This window comes from Myotis nattereri, assembly GCF_964212035.1.
Source record: "Myotis nattereri genome assembly, chromosome: 2".
Lineage (NCBI taxonomy): Eukaryota > Metazoa > Chordata > Mammalia > Chiroptera > Vespertilionidae > Myotis > Myotis nattereri.
This window is the reverse complement of record NC_138076.1, coordinates 81,169,604-81,192,673: the sequence shown is the minus strand read 5'-3', so window position 1 is coordinate 81,192,673 and position 23,070 is coordinate 81,169,604.

Sequence of the window (23,070 nt, the reverse complement as noted above, 5' to 3'; positions counted from 1 at the left end):
AGCTTGACTAACTTTAGATAGATATTTTCTGCACTCTATGCCCCTGACCTCCCTTTTCTTAAGGCATATACTTTTAACACATATATATGGTAAGCATATAACTTTCTTACTTAGGGATGACATATTCATCACTGTAATATGGTTGGGAGGTGTGTATCTTCCTTTGAAATTGTTTATGTCAACTGGTTGGCAAAGAAAGACCCCGGGGCCGCCCAGCTGGTATGGCTCAGTATTTGAGGGTCAACCTATGAACCAGGAGGTCACCATTGGATTCCCGTCAGGGTACATGCCAGGGTTGTGGGCTTGGTCCCCAGTAGGGACTGTGCAGGAAGCAGCCAATCAATGATTCTCTCTCATCATTGATGTTTCTATCTCTCTCTCCCTCTCCCTTCCTCTCTGAAATCAATAAAAAAATACTTTTAAAAAAAGACCCATGGGCCAAATTGGCCCCTGCTTGTTTTGTAAATAAAGTTTTATTGGGCATCAGCCATGTTTATTCCTTTTTGTACTGTCTATGGCTATTTGCATGTCTATGGCTGTGGCAAAGTTGAGTAGTTGCAACAGTGATGATATAGCCCTCAAAGCTTAAAAAAATTATTATATGACCCTTTATAGAAAAGTGTGCCAACCCCTGGTTTGTATCACCAGTTACTCAAACTACATTAAGACAATGTTTGTTTTGTTTTCCCAGCAAAGGGGAAGAAAGTACCTTTACTTACTTATCAACCAATACATTTAAATAAATATGCAACAGCACAGCATGGTTGTTAATAGTATGGGTTATGGAACCAGAGATTCAGTTTGGCTTTGAAATGTGACTTTGCCATTTAATACCTGGATGACAATAAACTTGTTAGTAACTTTTCTGTGCCTCAATTTCCTCACATGTAAAACAGAGATAAACCAATGGGTCCTTAAGGGGATTAAATTAGTCAGCAAATCTAAACACTCAAAACATTAGCACATAGTTAGCGTGGTATATGTACTAGCCATTATTATTATTAATAGCAGTATATCATTACTACAGACAGAATCTCTCTTTTTTGAAGGGGGATAAAGAACCAAATTGGTAATTATTGCCTAAGCAACACTTTGACCAGGGACAATGAATGCTCAGAATATTCTGTTACCAGTTATCTCATCTATTTTGTTTTTAGCACTGTCCTACCCCTTGCTGACATGTTACTAATGTGTGTCCCATTTCAACAGGGCCTGTCTTAATTTGTTGATAACCAATACTGGATGCCCCAGTTATGGAAAAACTTTCAGTATTCAAAGGAATAAATTAGTAAAGGTGGAATTTCATGCATAATGGTAGAAGTGAGGAACATAGAAACAATTTCATTGTTTTCCTCCTAAATTACCGTTTTTTCCTAAAGTTTGCATTTCCCTTAAAGTTCATTTGGTAGCATTCCCAACCACCACCTTTATTCTTTTTGTTCTGCCTACTACTCTCATCAACTTGTAGTAAAAGAGCCTTGTATTCAAGGTGAACTTCTGTTCCTCAGATATAAAATAGGGATAAAGCTGCTCTGCCTATCTCATTCAAGTGTTTGTTTTCAACATCAAATATAACTAAAATCCAGTTTTCCTGGACCTCCTTCATTGGCCCCTAGCTTCCTTTCATCAACTTTCTCTCACCAGCTTTCCATCTAATTTCCAGTCTCTGAAATCTCATTCCCTCTCTCCACAGCGTGCAGGTCCTATGTGGCTACCTCTGTTAGTGTCTTCCCCTCTTCTCCTTGCTTGATTCTTATCACAGTGCCTCTAGGGCACAACTGGAACATGCAATTGCATTTCAGCCTCAGGGCTTTTGCACTTGCTGTTTCTTCTGCCTGGAAGTCTCTTCCCCCAAATGTGTTCTTCTTTAGGGCCTCTTCTTAGCTGTCATGAAAGGGCTTTCATGACCATCCTATTTAAGTTGTCACTGTTTACCATTTTGTAACCTGGTATCCTGCTTTGTTTTTCATCACAGTGCTTGTCATTACTGTGATGAAAAGTTTATTGCTGTCTGCCTTCCCTCTAGAATGTAAGCACCTCTAGGATAAGATTTTTGTCTATTTTATTCACTGCTGTGTTCCTGGCACTGAGAACTATAATTGGCACACGACAGGCATTCAATATAAAGTTGTCAAATAAATGAAAGGACATGAGGGTTTGCATATTAACTTGCTTTAAAAATTCACAAAGTTGGGAGGAAATTTAAGAGATGAGGCTGAATAACTTTTGCTTTTCTATTTCTTGCCCCTGCCACTGTTAAAATATCCCTTTTATCGCTCCCAATCGACCTCATTCTTGCTGGACCTCCTTCATTGGCCCCTGGCTTCCTTTCATCAACTTTCTCTCACCAGCTTTCCATCTAATTTCCAATCTCTTCTGAAATCTCATTCCTTCTCTCTTGCTTCTTAATCTCTGACCCCACTGGGTACTCTATAATGCTATCACATCGATACATCAGACAGCAGAGCTGTTCTGGAAGTATGAGACAGTGACACAATTAAGTAATGGATAAAATATTTTAAAAGTCATAGCATCTTGTGAGCTATTATTACTATAGAAACTATCAAATGAGCTCAAACTGCTTGAATTCTTTAGTGGACTTGTACAGGGGATTCTCTGGTGAACACCAGAAAATACAGTACATAATTTGAAATGGGGCACTTGCTCCCTTTAGATAGTTCTTCCAAATCTGACAAATATGTCAGGACAAGGTTGGGAGGGAAAGCCTTGTGGGAAGAGATCCATAGTCTCTATTGTTCCTTGATTCCTGGTTCTCTTCCCCCTCTCTCGTCTGGCTTTGGTTGTTACAGAATTTAGAGCAAAGATAGAGTCCATCACCCAGACTTTGGCCACAGTGACCACGCTGATCTCCTAACTTGAATTCTTTTGGTTTTAAATTAGAACAGTCTCACACCTGACAGAATGGCTATTATCAACACATAATAAGTGAGGATGTGGAGAAAAGGGAACCCTAGTACACTGCTGGTAGGAATGCAGACTGGTGTGCCCACTATAGACAACAGTGTGGAGTTTCCTTAAAAAATTAAAAATTAAACTGCCATTTAACCCAGTGATTCCACTTCCAGGAATATATCCTAAGAACCCTGAAACACCAGTCAGAAAGAATTGGAATAGCAGTGCTATTTACAATAGCTAACACTGAAAACAGCCCAAGTGCCTATCAGTAGATTAATGGATAAAAAAGCAGTGGTACATTTACACAATGGAATACTATTCAGCTATAAAAAGAAGGATCTCTTACCATTTGAGACAGCATGGAGGGACCTGGAGAGTATTATGCTAAGCCAAATAAGCCAGTCAGAAAAAGACACATGTTACATGATCCCACTTATATGTGGAATCTAATGAATAAAATAAAAGGATGAGAAATATAGACCCAGAGACATTGAAGCATGCTACAGAGTGATGAATTTCAGAGGGAATTTGGGAAGAAGTGCGAGGGAAGAGATTAACCAAAAAATTTATATACATATAGCATAACCCATGAACAGAAAATAGTGTGGGGAAAGCCTGGAGAGGGGGCAGGAGCAAAGTGGAGGGGGGGGTCAACGAGGGAAATAAAGGGGACATCTATAATACTTTCAACAATGAAGATAATAATAATAAAAAAGACAACCTAAAGGATACCTTAATGGAAACGCTGGAAAACAAAGAATTTTGCAATGACAATAAATGAACAAAATAAAAGAAACAAATGAATTAGGACAGCTCTGGAGGATGTGTGGATAAACCAATTGAGGTCTTTAGGGGGATCTTGCAGGAAGAACATATTTAGGTTGCTATCTATCATCTCAGGGCTATGGTTTTCTAAGCATTTGGAAAACAAGTGCCACAATCTAACTTCTCGGGTGGAGTACCTAAGGAAGAAGGAGCGTACATTAAGTAGAGAGAGAATCAGGATCATGAGATTGATCTGTGGACTAGCAGTGGCTGATTTTGAAAATAACAAGGGATGTCTCAATCCTGGCTCTTGAGAAACATATGGCAGGCTCATAAGGAGAGAGGCAGTAATCAGAAGTGAGTTAGTGAGGAGTGACTAGAAGAGCCAAGGATACAGTTCCCTATGGTCCTAGGGCTTTGCATTAGAGGATAGCTCAATTCGGGGGCATGGAGTGATGTGATAGGCAGGAAGGCGATTTTACATTTGAATGCAGTACATGGTGTGAGAGCACTTAGGATAAGGCCAACACTGAAAACATCTGGAGATGTTACTGTTGGGACCTGGCAGTCATGTAGTTATGCTGAGAGGGGTAGAAAATATCTTCAGGAACTATCTGGGAAATGTTTACAGGAGGGGGATCCCCCATACCACGCCTTAACATTGACTCTGTGATAGGAGTAGATTTATTGCTTCATTTTTATTCCTGGGGTCCATTTATATTTCCAGGTTTGTGTTGGGGAAATAAGCATTGGGCAGAGAGGTGGGTTTACAGACAAGCTCAGATTTCTAGGCATACATGTCCCATTTCCATACCTTCAGTCTCTCCTGTACTTTGTCCATCTGCCCTTTTGCTCAGACAAAGAGTCATCTGTGGGCACTTTTTAAAGACTTGTTACTATGTTTCAAGCATTGTGCTATCCGCTTTCCTAATCTACTTGATCATTTCCAAATTCCAGGAACTAGAAATCATTATGGTCCCAATTCTAATTGTTCAAGTTTACACAGACAGTAAGAGGCAGATCTAGGATATGTTCTGGTCTTTTTGATTACAAAATCCAAGCATTTAAGCTATATCCAGTACACATTTTTAGGGTGGCTATAGATAAGAGCATTTAGTACAGAGTTAGGTCCACTGCAGGTACCCAAATATTAAGAGGAATATTTTATTATGCACATAATACTGGCCTCCACATCTAGAGCCTTAAAAGTAGGTTTTCACCAGCCTTCTAGAGAACAGCTACAAATATGGAAGCTAAGAAAATGTTTTGGGTCAAGCGGATATTGATGTGGCCTGAATTTATTTCCTAGAGTTATATGTAAGTCTAGAAACTGGAGCTATTGTCAAAGTGTCAGTGTGAGAAATAAAGTTGAATTCTGTCAGGTAAAAAAAAATCCCAAAGTAAGCTAGCCTTAAGCCATTCAGGATTTCCGTGGGTACTGACCCAATGTCACATTCCTTTCATACCCACCCATAAGTCCTTCAGGATCCCTGGCTTCTCTCTTCTTCCTGCATCTATCCCTGCAAGTCATCTTATTGTCTCTTTGACCACCCTAAGGCCAGAGAGGGAAGGCAAGCACTCTCTCTGCTACTCAAGTCCTTTGGGAAGAAGACGTCTTGCTATCAGCTGTCTCCTCTTCGATATAAAAGGTCAAAGTTTATGTAAGACTTGCTTGATGTTCAGAAGCTGAATCCACTTAGCCCTTCTTCCTGAGTGAGATAAGTTGTAAAGGTTGTAAGGCAGGTCATTTTTCCTCAACCTCTCAGGGCTGCTCAAAAGTCAATTAGAAGTCAATAACCCTATTTAATAAAAGGCTAATATGCAAATTGTCCCCACAGGCAGGAGTTCAACGGACTGGGAGTTATATGTGTGCTGACCACCAGGGGATGGCACAGAACATGGCAGGGAAAGGAAGGCCCAGGCCAGCAGCCAGCAGCTGCCAGGGATCCTACCCATGCACATATTTCATGCACTGGGCCTCTAGTATTGTACTAACTATGTATGGTGCCAAGTGGACATATTGGGGGAAATAATGTAAAGCATATGATTGTCTGACCACTATGCTGTACAACTAAAACTAATACAAAAAATACTGAATGTAATCTGTAATTAAAAAATAAAAAGTAAACTATAAAAAAGAGGTAGCATATGAAAATAAAACTACTTCTGCAAATAATATTATGATAATAAGAACTGAATTAAATGAGAAAGAACATTATAGATTTGAGTTCAGGACTTAATTTTGAAATATTTTTGTTCTTTCCAAATGAGAGTTAAAAATACAATAGGCATTTTGAAGCTGTCACAAGGTCCCTTAATATCTTTAGACATTATAAGAGATTTTTATTTTTATTTCTATATCCAAAAGATACTTCTGGAATCTTATGGTATTGAGACAAAAGTCAGTGATCTCTAGCGCAGTGCTGCCCTGCTTCTCTGATTATTCATCTGTAAGAACGGTGTTGGGAAGATATGTGAATGTAGAATGAGCTAGATTCCTTTCTCCAACCTGAGCTATGCAAATGTTATGAGTCAGAGTTGCATAGGCACCTGCTTTGTGGATGGATCACAAGGGCTTGCATGACTGACCACATCACATTTATTTTCTTCTTTGCATATCTTCTGAAAAACTACTTTTCTCGGTGTGTCAATAAAGATATTTGAAAGGAAAATATGTATATATAATGGAAATGAATAAATACACATGTTGTTCACACAGAAAAAAAGTCAATTAGAGTCATCAAAGGCAATTACTTCTTAAATGGCACAGCTTCCTTGCGTTCCTGGGGTCTGTGGGGGCAGGGTTGGGGAGGAGTGTGGGCAGCCAGGTAGGAGTGGATGCTGTGACAGTTTCTGTCCTTCTTTAGTCACCTGTTCTACCTGGAGGAGCAGTTTGAATTTGCAAGAAGGGATTATTATATTCTCTTCCCTCAGGCAGGGCTAATCACTCCCAGCCCCTCCAATTTTAGATTCCCTGGCTGTGCCCAGAACAATTATAAGTAAAAAAAACACCCAGTGCTCCTGCACTAATAAATTAGACAGCGCTCACCCAATTAATAAGGTAACAGCGTCCTGCTGAATTATAATCATAAGGTATCAACCATGTACACAATCTACTCTTGAAGAATAGCAAGTGGAACTCAGGGAGTGCAATAGGGAGCATATCACAGGACCAAAGTCAGGTGTGCTGAGTCCTGACAGGGTGATGAAGTGCATGGGCTATTGTTTGCAGCAGTGGCCTGGGAATTAATGACTCTGAGCCTTCCCAAGGATCATGGTGTTTTGGACAATCTCAGGCAAATCATTTAGAGATGTTACGTCAGGGAGAATCAATCTCATCATTTTTGATACCGTCCTATTAAATGCTGATACTTTTCCGTTTGATGTTTCTGGGAAAGACACATGACATACCATGATACATGAAGCAGGATAGTAATTGTGGGGAAATGGATCTATTTCCATACTGTTTTCCCTAGCAAGTCCTGGTGGTTTGGAAGGCAGCATGAGGCAACCCTGTATGAATCTTGTTTTGTTGTGAAGCCCTCCCACGGATGCATCGTGATCACAGCAAGGTTAGAGCTTTCTGTTTCCTTAAAACACCCAGTGGCTGTCCTTCAGTCTAGGAAAAAAGGCTGTGAAGATTGCTGTTTGATTTTAACATTTCTGTGTTGAGACTCAGTAATGATGTTAATAAACCACAAAATGTGTGCCGGAGGCTGCTTGCCCTGGAAGGCACCTGTCCAAATTTCATGCATTCAGAAGCCTGGTTCCATTTTAGATCTCTGCAAATGAAGGGAAAGTGAGGTGTCACTATTGGTAAGAATATGGATGTTAAATGATTACCTGAAGGGGGAGAGGCAATAAATATGTTGTGTTTCTCATTCCTTGTAGGTTACTTCCTTCTCTACATGTTTTCTTTAACTTCCCTTGCTGGCACACAGTTGCTCTCCAACCCTCAGTCTCTTTCCTGTGGTTCCCTGTGTATAACACTCAGTAGTTTATGTGGGATCTTCAGGAACTCTCAAGGCATGCTGTCATCACAAAGAAACCCCCAGGACACACTCTATTCACAACCAGACACATTTTATGATCTAGAATGTCAGGTCATGCCCATACTGGGGATATCACATGAGGAAGTTGTATCTGCTGGAACTGAGCTGGGACTCCCAGCATCTTTGACCAGCGTTGTACTTCTACCAGAGTGTCAAGGACGCACAGTTCATGGCTACTCTGAGAAAATCACAGTCTCCTGGTGAGGTAGGCTGGATCCCTCAGAGCCACAAGGATTCCCTTCACTTGGCATTGGTAGGTCTAAGGTGTAGGTGGGAAACAGTGTACTTCTAGAGTAAACCTTAAAATGTAAGCATGGCCAGGTCCTAGGGAAAGCAATTTAAGGCAGAGAAGGGGACTGGGAAAGGTCACCCCATTGCCTAGACTACAGTTTGCCTGAGGATTGAGTTTTATCCCCTATAAATCCATCTGTTGAAGTCATAGATGGGGGAGAAGTATGGAACAGATTCCTCCTCACAGGCCTCAGAAGGAGCTAACCCTTATCTCAGACTTCTAGATTCCAGGACTGTGAGACACTCAATTTCTATTGTTTAAGCCACCCAACTTGTGGTACCTTGTTTCCACAGCCCTAGCAGAGTAACACAGGTGCTCATGCCAAACCTTCTGTGAAACTGAGGCAGTGAAGACCCTACTCCAGGGTTGTTTTAAGGGATACAGTCAAATACTTAGTACAGTTCATGACACACATTCAAAGCTGAATACATTTTGGCTATTGTCATTACCTAATTATTATACTATCATTATATCTGTCTGAAGATTCTCCCTATTCCCCCTTCTGTAATTCTCAACACAGTTGGAATATTAAGTTCTGATGTTGGTTGAAAGCTAACTCCCTCAACTGTGCAGAATGATTCATTGGTTTAGAAGCCCGAGTTTTAATTTCAGAGCTGAGTTAAGAAGATCCACGCCTGCCATTGTGCCATGTAGAAAGGCAGGGATGCAGTGCAATGTAACACACTTCCACTGGGAGAGGGCACGACAGTCGCCTCCCCTAACTTAATCTTTAAAGCTACTTATGGAAGGCTTTTGTTGAAACAGACAGGGTTTCTGCAATTAAATTACCATAGGTTAAAAATGTTTCATTATGGAGTGATTCTATTATTGAAGTAGGCAGCAAATCAGCAGTGTAGTAGTCTCCCTGGCTGCAAGCCTGCATTACTGAGACTAGCGTTCTTTTTAATAGGTGAAATAATATTAACCTTCAGATCGCTCGCAAATAACATGTTCTCAAGAATATGGAATGGTACGTTGTGCTCCGCAACTCGTTAAAGATGAAAGGTAACCACTGAGAAGACTGATCTTATGAAAAAATATGGCAAGCTACCGGCTGCTAGAAACTGCACTCTTTTGAGAGAGGGAGAGAAGCAGACTCAGGGTTGCTCAAAGCTGGTGGGATTAGGGAGGTTTTGATGTTTTCCTAACTTTGGAATGATAGCTGGTCCAGATATGTCATCTCTATCATCCCCCATCAGCCAGTATCCCTATCTCTTCTAAGGCATTTATCTTCCGAAAGGCTGCTTGCATTCCAGTGAAACTTAGTGGACCCAGACAAATGGAATGCCTGCTCAGGGGCTTGTCGCAGTTCTCTGTGTGTAGCCCTTTTATGGTTGGCAGGAGCTGTTTTTATGGACTCTGGGTTGCCGATTTGAGACAGACTCAGAGATACTTAAATAAATGTTGACCCAAATGTAAAGTATGATTTTCTGAAATCAGTGGCCTTGCTTGGCCAAATTGATCTTTCTTTAAAATGTGTTTCTATTTTGAGGTTTTGTCTACTTCAACTCACTGAGAAAAAGCTTTGAAATTTTCAAATCTGGTTTGATTTTGCACTTGCTATTTAAAAAAGTAGCTGTTGGGAATAATAACTAAAATAAAATTATATTAGACAAATGGTTGTTTCCAACCAATGTGCCGCAGGACATAATCAATAGCTCCACTGTTGGAAAGTCAAATATGTTGTCATTAATATTACTATTGTTTTTCTCTTTCCACTAACATTTTAGATTGGACCTGTACAGCATTTATTGTTCAAGGTCAGTAATCTTATTTCCATTGTGTTTTAGTAATTCAGCCCTCATCTAGTATAAGCTGTTAATTGTCTCCTGCGTACGTTATATAATTTTATTAGAATTTGTGTTTGTTTGCATATGCATATGCTATTTCTTTTCAGTAATAGTAGGTCAGTGTATTTTAATGTATTAATCTGTTTCCGTTTGCATATGTATATTTTTCTCTGCTCACTAATAGGCTGTCACTATGTTTGTATATGTATATATTTTATGGTGATGTTTGCTATTAGTTAAAATGTACACATTTTATTTTCCAAGCATAGTTTATTTTTATGCATTTAATATATTAAAATAATTCATGGAACAAACAACTAAAAGCATTAGCAAATATCCAACTGAACTACCTATGGCAATACTGGTCTCTATTATGAAAATTCTCTCCACAATGACTCATAGTCATTTCTGCCATAAACTTAACATTTTATTTAATCACTAGAGGCCCAGTGCATTAAAGTTGTGCATGGGGGGAGGGGGTGTCCCTCAGCCCAGCCTGCACCCTCTCCAATCTCGGACCCCTCGAAGGCTGTCTGACTGCCCTTTTAGGCCTGATCCAGGTAGGATCGGGCCTAAACGGGCAGTAGGATATCCCTATCACAATACAGGACTGCTGGCTCCCAACTGCATGCCTGCCTGCCTGCCTGATTGCCTCTAACTGCTTCTGCCTGCCAGCCTGGTTGCCCCTAACTGCCCTCCCCTGCAGGCCTGCTCACCCCCAACTGCCCTCCCCTGCAGGCCTGGTCCTCCCCAACTGCCCTCTCCTGCAGGCCTGATTCCCCCCAACTGCCCTCTCCTGCTGGCCTGGTTGCCCCCAACTGCCCTCCCCTGCAGGCCTAGTTCCCCCAACTTCCTACCTCTGCTGTCCCAGTAACCCCTAACTGCTCTCCCCTGCTGGCCATCTTGTGTCCACATGGGGCAGCCATCTTGTGTGTTGGAGTGATGGTCACTTTGCATATTACCTCTTTATTATATAGGATGGCAATATTGCCACATATCCTTCTGCCCATACTTGGTGCAGTCTGTATCAGTGATGTATTTGAAAATAGTCATAAGCTCAGGTTTTTTTGATTCAGTGATGAGAGTTTTTCAATTTAAATTAAACATATGTATTCTATTTCAGGTACATAAAGTCTGGCTAGAAATTACTCCACCACCCCTTCCCAGGCTCCAGACCTCCTATGTTAATGCCCCCCAGGTAACCATCTCCAACCACTTCCCCACGACTCTGAGCAGAGCTACTAAGAGTTGTGGTGTGTTGGAGCCCACTCTCTGAGGCAGATTAACAAACCCCTGGGGAGGACTGAGGCTGACATGCTGACTGTTTTGCTTTGTGTTTTTTTTTTTTGTTTGTTTGTTTCTATTAATAATTCTTCTTGCTATTTTGAGTTATTCAAGTAGTTATTTGTATAATTCTGAATACTGTGCTTTTATACCACAATTTACTGATTTCAGGAAGTATCTATTGCCTCTGTCTTGTGAAAGATGAGGAATATAGCATATTTACACCAACTTGTGTCTTTCTCTCCTTTTACTTCTATCAGTTTGTTACTAATTATTTTCAGATCCTCTACTGGTTACCTTTATGATTTCAAGTGTAAACCTCTACTCTTTGATATATCAAATGTAAGCAATGTCTCTTGACTCCTTATTACATAAGATGAAAAGTATGTTTTTCTTTTACCAAATTCTGTCAGCCAGATGATTATTTTTACATTATATAGTGACTAGAGGCCTGGTGCATGAAATTCGTGCAGGGGTGGGGGGGTCCCTCAGCCCAGCCTGCATCCTCTCCAATCCGAGAACCCTCAGGGGATGTCCTACTGACAGCTTAGGCCTGCTCCTTGTGGTTCTCTGCTCCCTGTGGGGCCTGTCTGCTCCACACCATAGTGATGGGCAAGCAGGCCCTGCTGGCTGCTGCTTGCGGTCTGCACTTGCCTGCTCCCGGGTTGCTAATTGCTGCCTGCAGGCCAAGCTTGCCTGCTGGGCTCATGTTGCCAGGGCGATGCTGCCAGTGTACCGCCCCGGTCGCTATGGGCGCCACCATCTTTGTCACAGAGTGACAGTTAATTTGCATATTACTCTTTTATTAGATAGGATAACATTTCAACTTTGTGAGGCTATAATTAGGTGTAGATTTTTGTTTTGTTTTTCTTTCAGCCAGTGTGTTCTTTCAAACTAGACTTTCTTTTTCTTAGCACTGGGAAATTTTATTTTTATTTTTTAAAAATTATTATCTGTCATTTTTTCTGGTTTCTCCTTCTGGAACTTTAATTAGATTAACATATTGGATATCTTGAAGTGATGTTTTCATCTTTGTAAGTTTGGTCTGTGTTTTGGGAGATTGACTCACCTTTATCTTCTATGCCTTCTATTGAATTTTTCATACTGTGATCAAAATTTTCATTTTGAATTCACTAGGATTTCTATTATTCATAGAATCCTCTTCTAATGGCTGAATTATCTTTTGAAATCTCTCTGAGTTTACTAATTATGTATAAAAGTTATCTTTTATTCCTAATTTATCTCTATTTCATTTGCGATTACTTTTCCAGCTTGTTTACCTTTATTCTTTCCTCCACTGTCTTGAGTTCCTGGACTGTTCACCTTGATGTCTTCAATACTAGGTTGCTGGAAAGGCTTCTTCTGGCATTGTGTGGCTTGCTTTCCCAAGAGCACTGTTCTTACAAAGGAGTAGTTGCAAACTAGTGTCTGTGAGCCAGGCATGTTAGCCTCAGTCCTCCCCACATAGCTAATTCAGGTTCTTCAGAGAGCTGGTTTCCTGCTTCCCTCTGGGAGGCAACACCAGTACTGTTAGCATCTCTGCACAGAGTTACCAACTGGTGGTTACCCTGATCGATGTTCTACTCCTCATATTTTTAGTTCAGGCCTCTCCAATATTCTGTGATGAAGAGTGGCTTCTACTTCAACTGCAGCCCTTTCCTCTGTCCAGGTTAAACTTCAATATGATTCTGTTTATTTCTATCTTTCCAAACTTCAGCAGTGTCCCCTAATGAAAATCGACCTCCTATTCACAATGCTCTTTTGAATCAATTTTCCTTTGTGTAACATTTTTTTCTATTTCATTATGCTTCTTTCTGAGAATGTGGGGTAAAGGTGTATGCTCAATCTACCTTGAGAAGTCTCCTGTGAGGTAGATACTATTTATGACTTTCTCAGCAAACAGCTCTTGGGAACACTGGCTTTTCTACAGCATCTTCCTGTTTCTTTCAGAGGGAAGCATCAAAGCTCAGATCTACTTCTAGGAATATATTTCAAATGACAATTGTACTCTTTTGTTATGGAAAATGTGAACACATACAAAAGTAGAGAGAATAGTAAGATGAACTGCCACTTGGTCATTATTACCCATCTTCAACAAATATCTCATGAGCAATCTTGTTTCCTCTTCACCTCTATCCATTATAGTCCCCACATGAAATTACTTTCAAGGAAATCTTAGGCATCGCACCAGAACAAAAACTAGCAATATGGGGATAGATTTTCAAGCTAGACTTCAGACTTCAGAGGCTACTTTTGTCTGCCCCCCGTGTCCTGCCTGCTATCAGGTGAGTGACCTCATATGGTCACTGATGTCTGGGCTGCTCCCCTTGACCTACATAGACATGAGCAATAGCTTGGGTAGCTGAGAATTTTTTTTCCTAATTCTAATTTATTTTTTTAATGAAAAGGTGAGTTATTCAATTCATAGTTAGAAATACTGAAAGCACTGAAGTAGAGCATATTAACTTTAAAATGATATGTAGAGCTGCTTCTCATACTCTGGCAGTAGAACTGTTGTTTTCTGGGCTTCTGGCACCACATGGGCTTTTTATCTACTCATTGGCAGCACCATGGCAGTACCTAGTACAAAATGGGAACTCAGCTATTGATCTTGATGGACTATTAGACATTTCCAAATAGATATCATTTCAGAATTGCAAATATGTTTTAACCCCAAAGCCATCTTCTTGGAGGGAATAGAAAGAGCCAAGAGTATTCGAGCCAGTGCTAGTTGAAGTCTCCTAAGGCAAATTGCATTAGAGATTCACATAAAAGCCAAGTGTGGCCCTGATAGAAAATATTTCTGAAGGTACTTAGCATCATCTTTTGTCTATGGCCTAGAAAAATAATTCTACCTAAAAATAAAAAGAATTCTCAATGACATGTAATGTCAGATGTGTCTTAGTATTATCACATTTTTTAAAAGTTTCAGTGATCATGTCCATATGAATAATTTCCATACATTTCTCCTTTTCAGCTCAGATTTGTTACTCGAATTACAGGCTTTTTATCTACTTATTGGAAACACCCATGGCAGTACCTAGTATACAATAGGGACTCAAATATTGGATTTGATGGACTATTAGACATTTACAAATAGATATTATTTCAGAATTTAAAATTTTTTTTAAACCTCAAAGACATTTCTAGTTCCACAAGTTGCTAGCAGCACAACTATAATTGTTGGTTGAGCAGGTGCTCGTTTACCACATTCAATTACCTATCAAGGCCTGTGTTTCCTTCCTCAGCATTTTCTCCCATATACACTTTTCAATTTCCATATTCACTACCTTAATTCAGCTCCTCGTTAACTCTTGCCTGGACTAGAGCAGTAGCCTCCTGACTAGTCCCCTGAATCCAGTTCTTCCTCTTACATCCTATCTAGAGATCTGAAAAATCCACTTTGGTTGCTATCCCTGTTCACACTTCTGACCAGAAACCCTCAGTGATTCCTCATTGCCTGTGAAAGTGCGTCCAAGGCCTTTGTCTGGCACTGCAGGCTCTCCACACTTGCAAAACCAATGTACCTTTGCAGTTTTCAGGTCACTTATCTCAACTTAATCACTTTGTTTATTTGTTTTTCTTCTTTATTGTCTGCCACTCCCCCCCAGCATATCCATCCATTCACATTGCCAAACACAATGTTGGATACAAATATATTAAATGAATGAATGTTTTCCACTCCTCTCTGTAATTCTACACAGAACTAATCTCAATAACTTACTATGTCCACAATTAACAAAATGTTATTTACTACCTCTCATTTTGGCTTCTGCTTTCCTTTCTCTTTGGAATGTTTCCACCTTCCTCATCTCTACCTTCAATACCCACCTCAAAGTCTATTTTCTGCATACTGCCTTCCCTGATCTGCCCTCCAAAGGCCCTGGTACTTTATTTGGACAGTCTCAGAGCATTTATAACATCCTACCTTACGCTGTACTTGTTTATGCATGTATCTTGGTTTTCTGTTAAGAAGTGTAAACTAGAGATTGGGAAGCATGTCTCCATGTTTTGGAAGCATGATTCCTATTTTTGCATGTCTTCCACGACTGTGGTACCCACTAAGGATGTTTGAATCACTCACACTTGCATTCACTCGTAAATGAGAAGTTGAAACCTATAAATATTTCACCCTTTTCTTCTCCACTTACTCTCCAAATCCCAACTATGTTCTTTATAATGTCAATCATTGACTGACCATTGAGTTTTCATCTATTTTCTGTACATTATATATTTATGATGTGGTGAAATTCATCACTGGCATGGGGATTTGCTGACCCAACACGATGTGTTTTTAGACTCAAACTTCTATAATTGAGTCTTGGGTTTCTGTTCACTCATTATTAATCTGGATAGATTCATGTTACTGAAACTGAGCACTATCTCTGAGAAAAACACTCTATAGAACAGCTTCTGAATTTCATGTGCTTAATTTGAAATTGCATTAGACTCTAAGGTGTAAAACATGGGAATTCAGGAGCCAGCACAGCTACTTTCTAGCACTATAACTTTGGCCAAAGTTCTTCCCTTCTCTCTGACTCAACTTTTTCACCTGTGAAGTGGGGATAATAATAGGGCCTCATTTACAAATCTGTTGTGAGGATTTAATGACTTAATACAAAGAAATTAATTGTGCCTGTCATGCTGGAAGCAAGCAGACAATAAAAGTTCACTTTTTAAAAGGGAAAGCCATTGAAAAAATCTCATTTAAGGAGCATATCCAGTCCTGGGCATGGACCTCAAACCCCTGAGTTAGATTGGGGGTGGGGTGTTACCTCTCTGATTACAGCCTTTCTCCCTACAATGGCTTTAGGAAAAACTTCCACTCTTACCCTGACCTAGGAGAACCTATGTGATGTGGTCTATTTATACTCCTGTCTAGCCATGCTGGATTTCGTTTGCTTCCTCTAAAGTACTATAATTTCTCTCATCTTTGTGCTTTTGTATAAGCTGTTTTTGTGTGTGAGCAACACCTTTCCAACTTTAGTGTCAGTTCTTTAGTAATAACTTTCTTGATAATCCTTCCCCCATACCTAAAATTAGGTGTATTTCCTATGAATTGTGATAACCAAGATGGTATTAAATATTTAATATTTAGTGTAGCATCAACATGGTCAAAAAGACCATTCAGTAGTCATGGCTCTGGAGTGAGGTCTTAGGAGCCCCTGGTTTTATTCTTTCAGTTGCCAGAGTGTGAGGCATTCTTGGGCATCTAAGAGAGAGACTGGGGGAGCCAGGTTGATGTAGATAGGCCCTCTGGGACCCAGTGTAGCCACTATATACTAAGTGGTATAGAAGTAGTGAACTGTGTTAAAAGCTGGGCACCATGGCAGTTATTTATTTTTTTAATCCTTACCTGAGGATATTTTTCCATTGATATTTAGAGAGAGTGGAAGGGAAGGAGGAGGGGGAGAGAGAGAGAAGCATCATTGTGAGAGAGGCACATTGATTGGTTGCCTCCCATACACACCCTGATCCAGGCCGGGGATTGAGCTTGCAACTAGGGTATGTGCCCTTGATTGGGAATTGGAGTAGTGACCCTTTGCCCATGCGCCAACATTCTAACCAGAGGTAAAGCAACTAGGGCTCCATGGCAGTTCTTAATAGCTGGATATCAGTTTTGACTATGGCCCATCATACTTTCTGTATCAACACACTTGCCGTACTAATTCTGATTATTTATTTTCTTGCACATATTTCCTGCCAAACTTTGAGTTCTAATAAATATACCCTTTTAATGATTGTCTTGTTGGTTTTCCTGAAAGTAGAGCCAGAGTCAAGGGCTTGATGCAAATAGATTCTTTGGGAATTGATCCAAGGAAAAAAGAAGTGAAGGAGCTGGGAGAGGAAGAGGAGAAAGAAGAAAAGCCCATGTTAAGGGTGCATTTTCTAAGTCACTGCTATAAGCAATGAGGCTTAATTCTTTCCTGGTAGCAAGTAGAATTTCTCTTAAAACTGTCTTCTCAAGGAGTAAAGGCTAGAGAATTTATCCCCAGGATCACATTCTCCTGGCTGTGAGGGAGCATTTACTCCCCTGCACATCTGGATTGCATGTTTGTGTGGAAAGAGGAGACTCAGTAGCATTAGAAAAGGTCCTGGGGCAGTAAGCAGAAAGGTTCCAGGGGATGCATGAGGAAGGCACATCAGTGGAATGTGAGTTGTACTTTCACAGAACTCTCCACTGTAGCTGCCACTGAAATCTGAGGTGGCAAGAAGAAATCTGGAGGACAAAGTGAAGATTGTGCTGCTTTTCACGTGTCAGCACATATAATAAGTACCCTCCTACAGGGCTTACCCTGCTTACAACATAATGTCAAGCAACTCCTGGCATACTTTGACTCAATGAGAAGGCAAAATTTCCATCATCATTTTCAATTCTCATGTGTTTGCCTGCAGTAAGATAATGCCCTTCCCATGTGTTAACATGGGACATTAGCAAAAGTAAGAACAGTACAGGAAAGAAAAGGTAACCTGAAACCAATGACATTTTCCTTATGAGTTCCCTAGGTAGGTGGAGATAGTCTTAATAATAGTATTATTTTTTTCTCTGACTCTACTACTGGCTCTGAATTTCCAGACAACTGAGACAGTCTTTGGTAAAAGAATAATGAATGATAATTTTGACCTCAAATATTGACAATGCTATCCCTGTCTCAGACTCTTTCATTTAGTTTCAAAAAATGATTTCTTTTTTTAAAAGGATTCTAAATCCATTTCCTCTATTGTAATATGCATTTCCATTATAATTACCATTATTCAGTGCTTTTTTCATGTATGTATGTATAGCACAAGTTTCCACCTTTTTAAAAAACCATTTTGAAGATACAGAGGATACAGAGACAGTCACCAACACCTTCCTATATGTTTAAGTTCTGGTTAAAACATTTTGCTGTAGGAAGTGTGCATTTTTATCACCTGAAACCATATTTAAGTGCAATTGGGTCTGGGTTTGAACAACAGTGTCAAAATTACAACATCAACATAATTTATTTGCTTTTTTTAATTTTTTTTATTTATTAAGTTATTACATATGTGTCCTTATCCCCACATTACCCCCCACCCACCCCCCCCCACTCATACCCTCACCCCCATGTTGTCTGTGTCCATTGGTTAGGCCTATATGCTTGCATATAAGTCCTTTGGTTGTTTTTCAGGACTCCCATTGGTTCAAACTTTGAGTTGAATTTCACAATTAATCTTTTTTTCTAGAAGAGGGCACAATTTTTAAAAAAACTGTGTCTTATGATTTTATAACTTAACATATATAACTTAACAAAACCTTAGGCAAAACACCAACAGCTCTTAAGAAAACTTTGGACTTGTATATCACAAAATCGGTTCAAAATCTGAAAGATATAGAATCTGACACATTACTGGGTACAAAATTGTCAAGTCAAAATGTGATTGATCCAAAATGATTAGAGGGGAAACTAGAATCAGGTTAGTGAAATTCCAGGGACTCCTGTGGTTTGCACAGCATGCTGTTACCTTTAGGATGGAAGAATCTATCTCCTTGTGGCAATGTATTTAAATAAACTCTACTGAAAGTAGATGTTGCATATATTTTCTCCTCTTTTCTTACTAGCTTTTGCTTTGGTTGGACTTTGCAGATATTAGTAGAGAATAATACCCAAGTAGTTATTTTTTCATTCTTTCCTATTCTGCCCCACCTTTGCAGGTCAAACTAAGTCATCAATTCACTTTGACCATGTCTACACGTAATTTTAAAAGAACACAATTCAACTTTACTGTTTGACAATTCATTTAGATGATTTTCCTCTTATGGCAATTGAGTAATAAAGCAGATTTTGAAAATAAAGCAGCATTTCTAGGTTTTTTCTTTTGTTTTGTTTTTTAGAACACAAGACACATTATCTGAATTATGATTTGTGATCAAATATGTGTATTAAATCCTATATCCAGTGCTACTCAAGGCATGGTCTATGGACTGATGCCAGTTTACAGCTTGTTTCCTGCCTGTGACATGACACATACAAAACCTGAGAGAGAATATACATTTAGAGTTGAGTAGAAATTTGATATAATTTCACATCTAGTAAATCTAATAATAAAAATTGATCATATTTTGAATTTTTTACTTCAATTTGTTAATAAATTACTTTTATTTTATTTTAGTAAAATAATGCTCTCCTATGAATTGGGAAAAGAACCCCAAACTCATTCGTCACCACAGATAGAGGAACACTTTTATATACTTTCATCTTCCCTTAGAGACTTACAATATACAATATGTAGTAAATGAAAGGTTCTGAGAAGTCTTTCATTAAAGAGACTCATTTAACTCAGTGTTTCTGAGAAACTAAAATGTATTACAGTAGCTAAAATCTGCCCTCTTGCCAATTCTGAGACTTTTTGAGGTTAAGATTTATAAAGTGAATGTTAATCTCAGACTACAAAACAGGGAAGCCTTATAATTTTTTAATTTTGGGGCGATTACTTCTGTTAATATTTTATGTAATTAATGTTCCACACAGCACATTTTGGGAAGTGTTAAATTTTGATGAGTGATGTCTGTAAAAACACTTTATCTTTTTAAAAGCATAGTAATGTATTGTCAAAATCATACTGAAAGTGGAGTTAGTAGGCAAATACCACTCACTAACATGATGCCATATTCAGAAATGTATGTTTTAGCTATTTAACTAGGTAGGATATGAAAACAAGTCAAAATTACTCACCTACTTTTAAGAAATAAAAATAATGGAGGAGGAAGATTTGGATTGTTTATTAACTGACCCCAATTTCCAAGCATGACATGTTGGAATCGGCAATCACATTAATTCCCATCATGTTCATGTCCATGTCTTTAACTGTCTAAATTTAAGCAATATTTGGAAGACCTCAAAGCAGAGTCTGGAGATTTGGTTTACACAATCAGGAGGCTGAACACTGACATTCTGAATTAATCCAAACAATAAATCTAATTTCTTGCATTCCCAATGTTATAAGGGATCATATTATCTTAACTGGCACATAATGTGAACACAGTCAAATTAAAACTGCAGAAAATAAAACAAGAACATAATTAAGTTTTTCAAGTGAGGAATTTAAAAGTAAAGGTGCAGAGGGATGGCAGTATGTAGAGATGTTTCCTGGAGACCATGTGATGGCAGCTCACCCACAGGTGAGCCAAGAGCTGGTTCTTTAAAGGATAAACAAGATTAATGAACCACTAGCCAGACTCACCAAGAAGCAAAAAGAGAGACACAAATAAATAAAATCAGAAATGAAAGAGGGGAAATAACAACAGACCCCACAGAAATACAAAGGTTGTAAAAAAAAAAATACTATGAACAACTCTATTCCAACAACTGGTCAACCTAGAAGAAATGGACATATTCCTGGAAAAATACAACCTTCTAAAAACTCAATCAGGAAGAATAAAAAAAAAATCTGAATAGGCCAATAACTATGGAAGAAATTGAAGCAGTGATAAAAAACAAACAAACAAAACAAAACAAACAAACAAAAAAAACTTCTGGCAAACAAATGTCCTGGGCCAGACAGCTTCACAGGGGAGTTTTACCAAACATTCAGGCTACTCCAAAAAATTTAAGAGGGAGGTACACTTTCAAGCTCTTTCTATGAAGCCAGCATTATCCTAATTCTAAAATCAGATAAAGACAACACAAAGAAAGAGAATTACAAGCATAGATGCTAAAATCCTCAACAAAATTCTAGTAAATGAGATCCAGCATTACATTAGAAGACCTTACACCATAACCAAGTGGGATTTATTCCAGGGATGCAAGGATGGTACAATATCTGTAAATCAATAAACGTGATATATAACATACACAAATTGAGAGACAAAAATCACATAATCATATCAATTGATGCAGAAAAAGCATTTGACAAAATCAACTTCCTTTCTTGATAAAAAGTCTGAGCAAAATGGGAATAGAGGGATCATACCTCAACATAATAAAAGCCTTATATGACAAACCTACAGCCAGCATCATGCTCAATGGGCAAAAACTAAAAACCATTTCCCCTAAGAACAGGAACAAGATAGGGATGCCCACTTTCTGTTTGACATAGTACTAGAAGTGCTAGCCATAACGATCAGACAAGAAGAAGAAATAAAAGGCATCCAAATTGGAAAAGAAAAAGTAAAATTGTTATTATTTGCAGGTGACATGATACTGTACATAGAAAACCCTAAAGACTCTATAAAAAACTACTAGACTTAATAAATGAATTTGGCAAGGTAGCAGGATACAAAATTAACACCCAGAACTCTATGGCCTTTTTATACACCAATAATGAATTCACAGAAAGAGAAACTTAAAAAAAAAAAATCCCATTTGCCATTGCACAAAAAAAGTTAAGATACCTAGGAATAAACTTAACTAAGGAGGTAAAAGAGCTGTACCCAGAAAACTAAATGACATTGAAAAAAGAGATAGAGGAAGATATAAACAAATGGAAGAATATACCGTGTTCATGGACTGGTAGAATCAAGATCATTAAAATGTCCATACTACCCAAAGCAATTTATAGATTCAATGCAATCCCCATTAAAACAGCAATGGCATATTTCACAGACCTAGAACAAACTCTCCAAAAATTCATCTGTAATAAAAAAAACCAAATAGCCACCGCAATCCTGAGAAAGAAGAAAAAATTTTGAGGGGTCACAATACCAGATGTCAAGCTATATTGCAAATTCACTGTTCTCAATACTGCCTGGTACTGGCACAAGAACAGACATATAGACCAATGGAACAGAACAGAAAACCCCCAAATCGACCCAGCCCATTATGCTCAATTAATATTTGACAAAAGAGGCAAGAGCATACAATGGAGTCAAGATAGTCTCTTCAATAAATGGTGTGAGAAAATTGGACAGATACCTGCAAAAAAATGAAACTAGACCACCAACTTACAACATACACAAAAATAAACTCAAAATGGAAAAAGGACTTAAATGTAAGATAGGACACCATAAAAATCTTCGAAGAATCCATAGGCAGCAAAATAGCAGACATATGTCACAGTAATATCTTTACTGATACAGCTCCTAAGGCAATGGAAACTAAGGAGAAAATAAACAAATGGGACTACATCAAAATAAAAAGCTTCTGCACAGCAAAAGAAACCATCAACAAACAACAAGAAAGCCCACTGCATGGGAGAACACATTTGCCAATGTTATATCTGATAAGGATCTAATCTCCAAAATGTATAGGGAACTCATATATCTTAACAAAAAGAAGGTAAACAATCCAATCAAAAATGGGCAAAGGACCTACCAGTAAATAGACACTTTTTGAAAGTGGACATACAGAATGCCAAGGGACATATGGAAACATGCTCAAAGTCACTAATCATCCGAGAAATGCAAATCAAAAGGACAATGAAGTACCATCTCACACCTGTCAGAATGATTATCATCAACAAATCAACAAGGGGAAAGTGCTAGAGAGGATGTGAAGAAAAAGGAACCCTCGTGCACTGCTGGTGGGAATGCAGACTGGTGTAGCCACTGTGGAAGACAGTATGGAGTTTCCTTAAAAATTTAAAAATGGAACTTCCATTTGACCCAGTAATCCCATTCCAGGAATATATCTCAAGAAATCAGAAATACCAATCAGAAAGGATATAGGCACCCCTATGTTCACAGCAGCACAATTTACAATAGCTAAAATTTGGAAATAGGCTAAGTGCCCATCAGAAGATGAATGGATTAGAAAACTGTGGTACATCTACACAATGGCATACTATGCTGCTATAGAAAGAAAGAACCCCTACCATTTGTAACAGCATGGATGGACATGGAGAGCATTATGCTAAGCAAAATAAGCCAGTGGGAGAAAGATAAATATCACATGATCGCACTCATTTGTGGAATATAATGAACAACATAAACTGATGAACAAAAATAGATCCAGAGTCAAAGAAGCATTGAACAGACCATCAAACCTCAGAGGGAAGGCAGGGGAGGGCC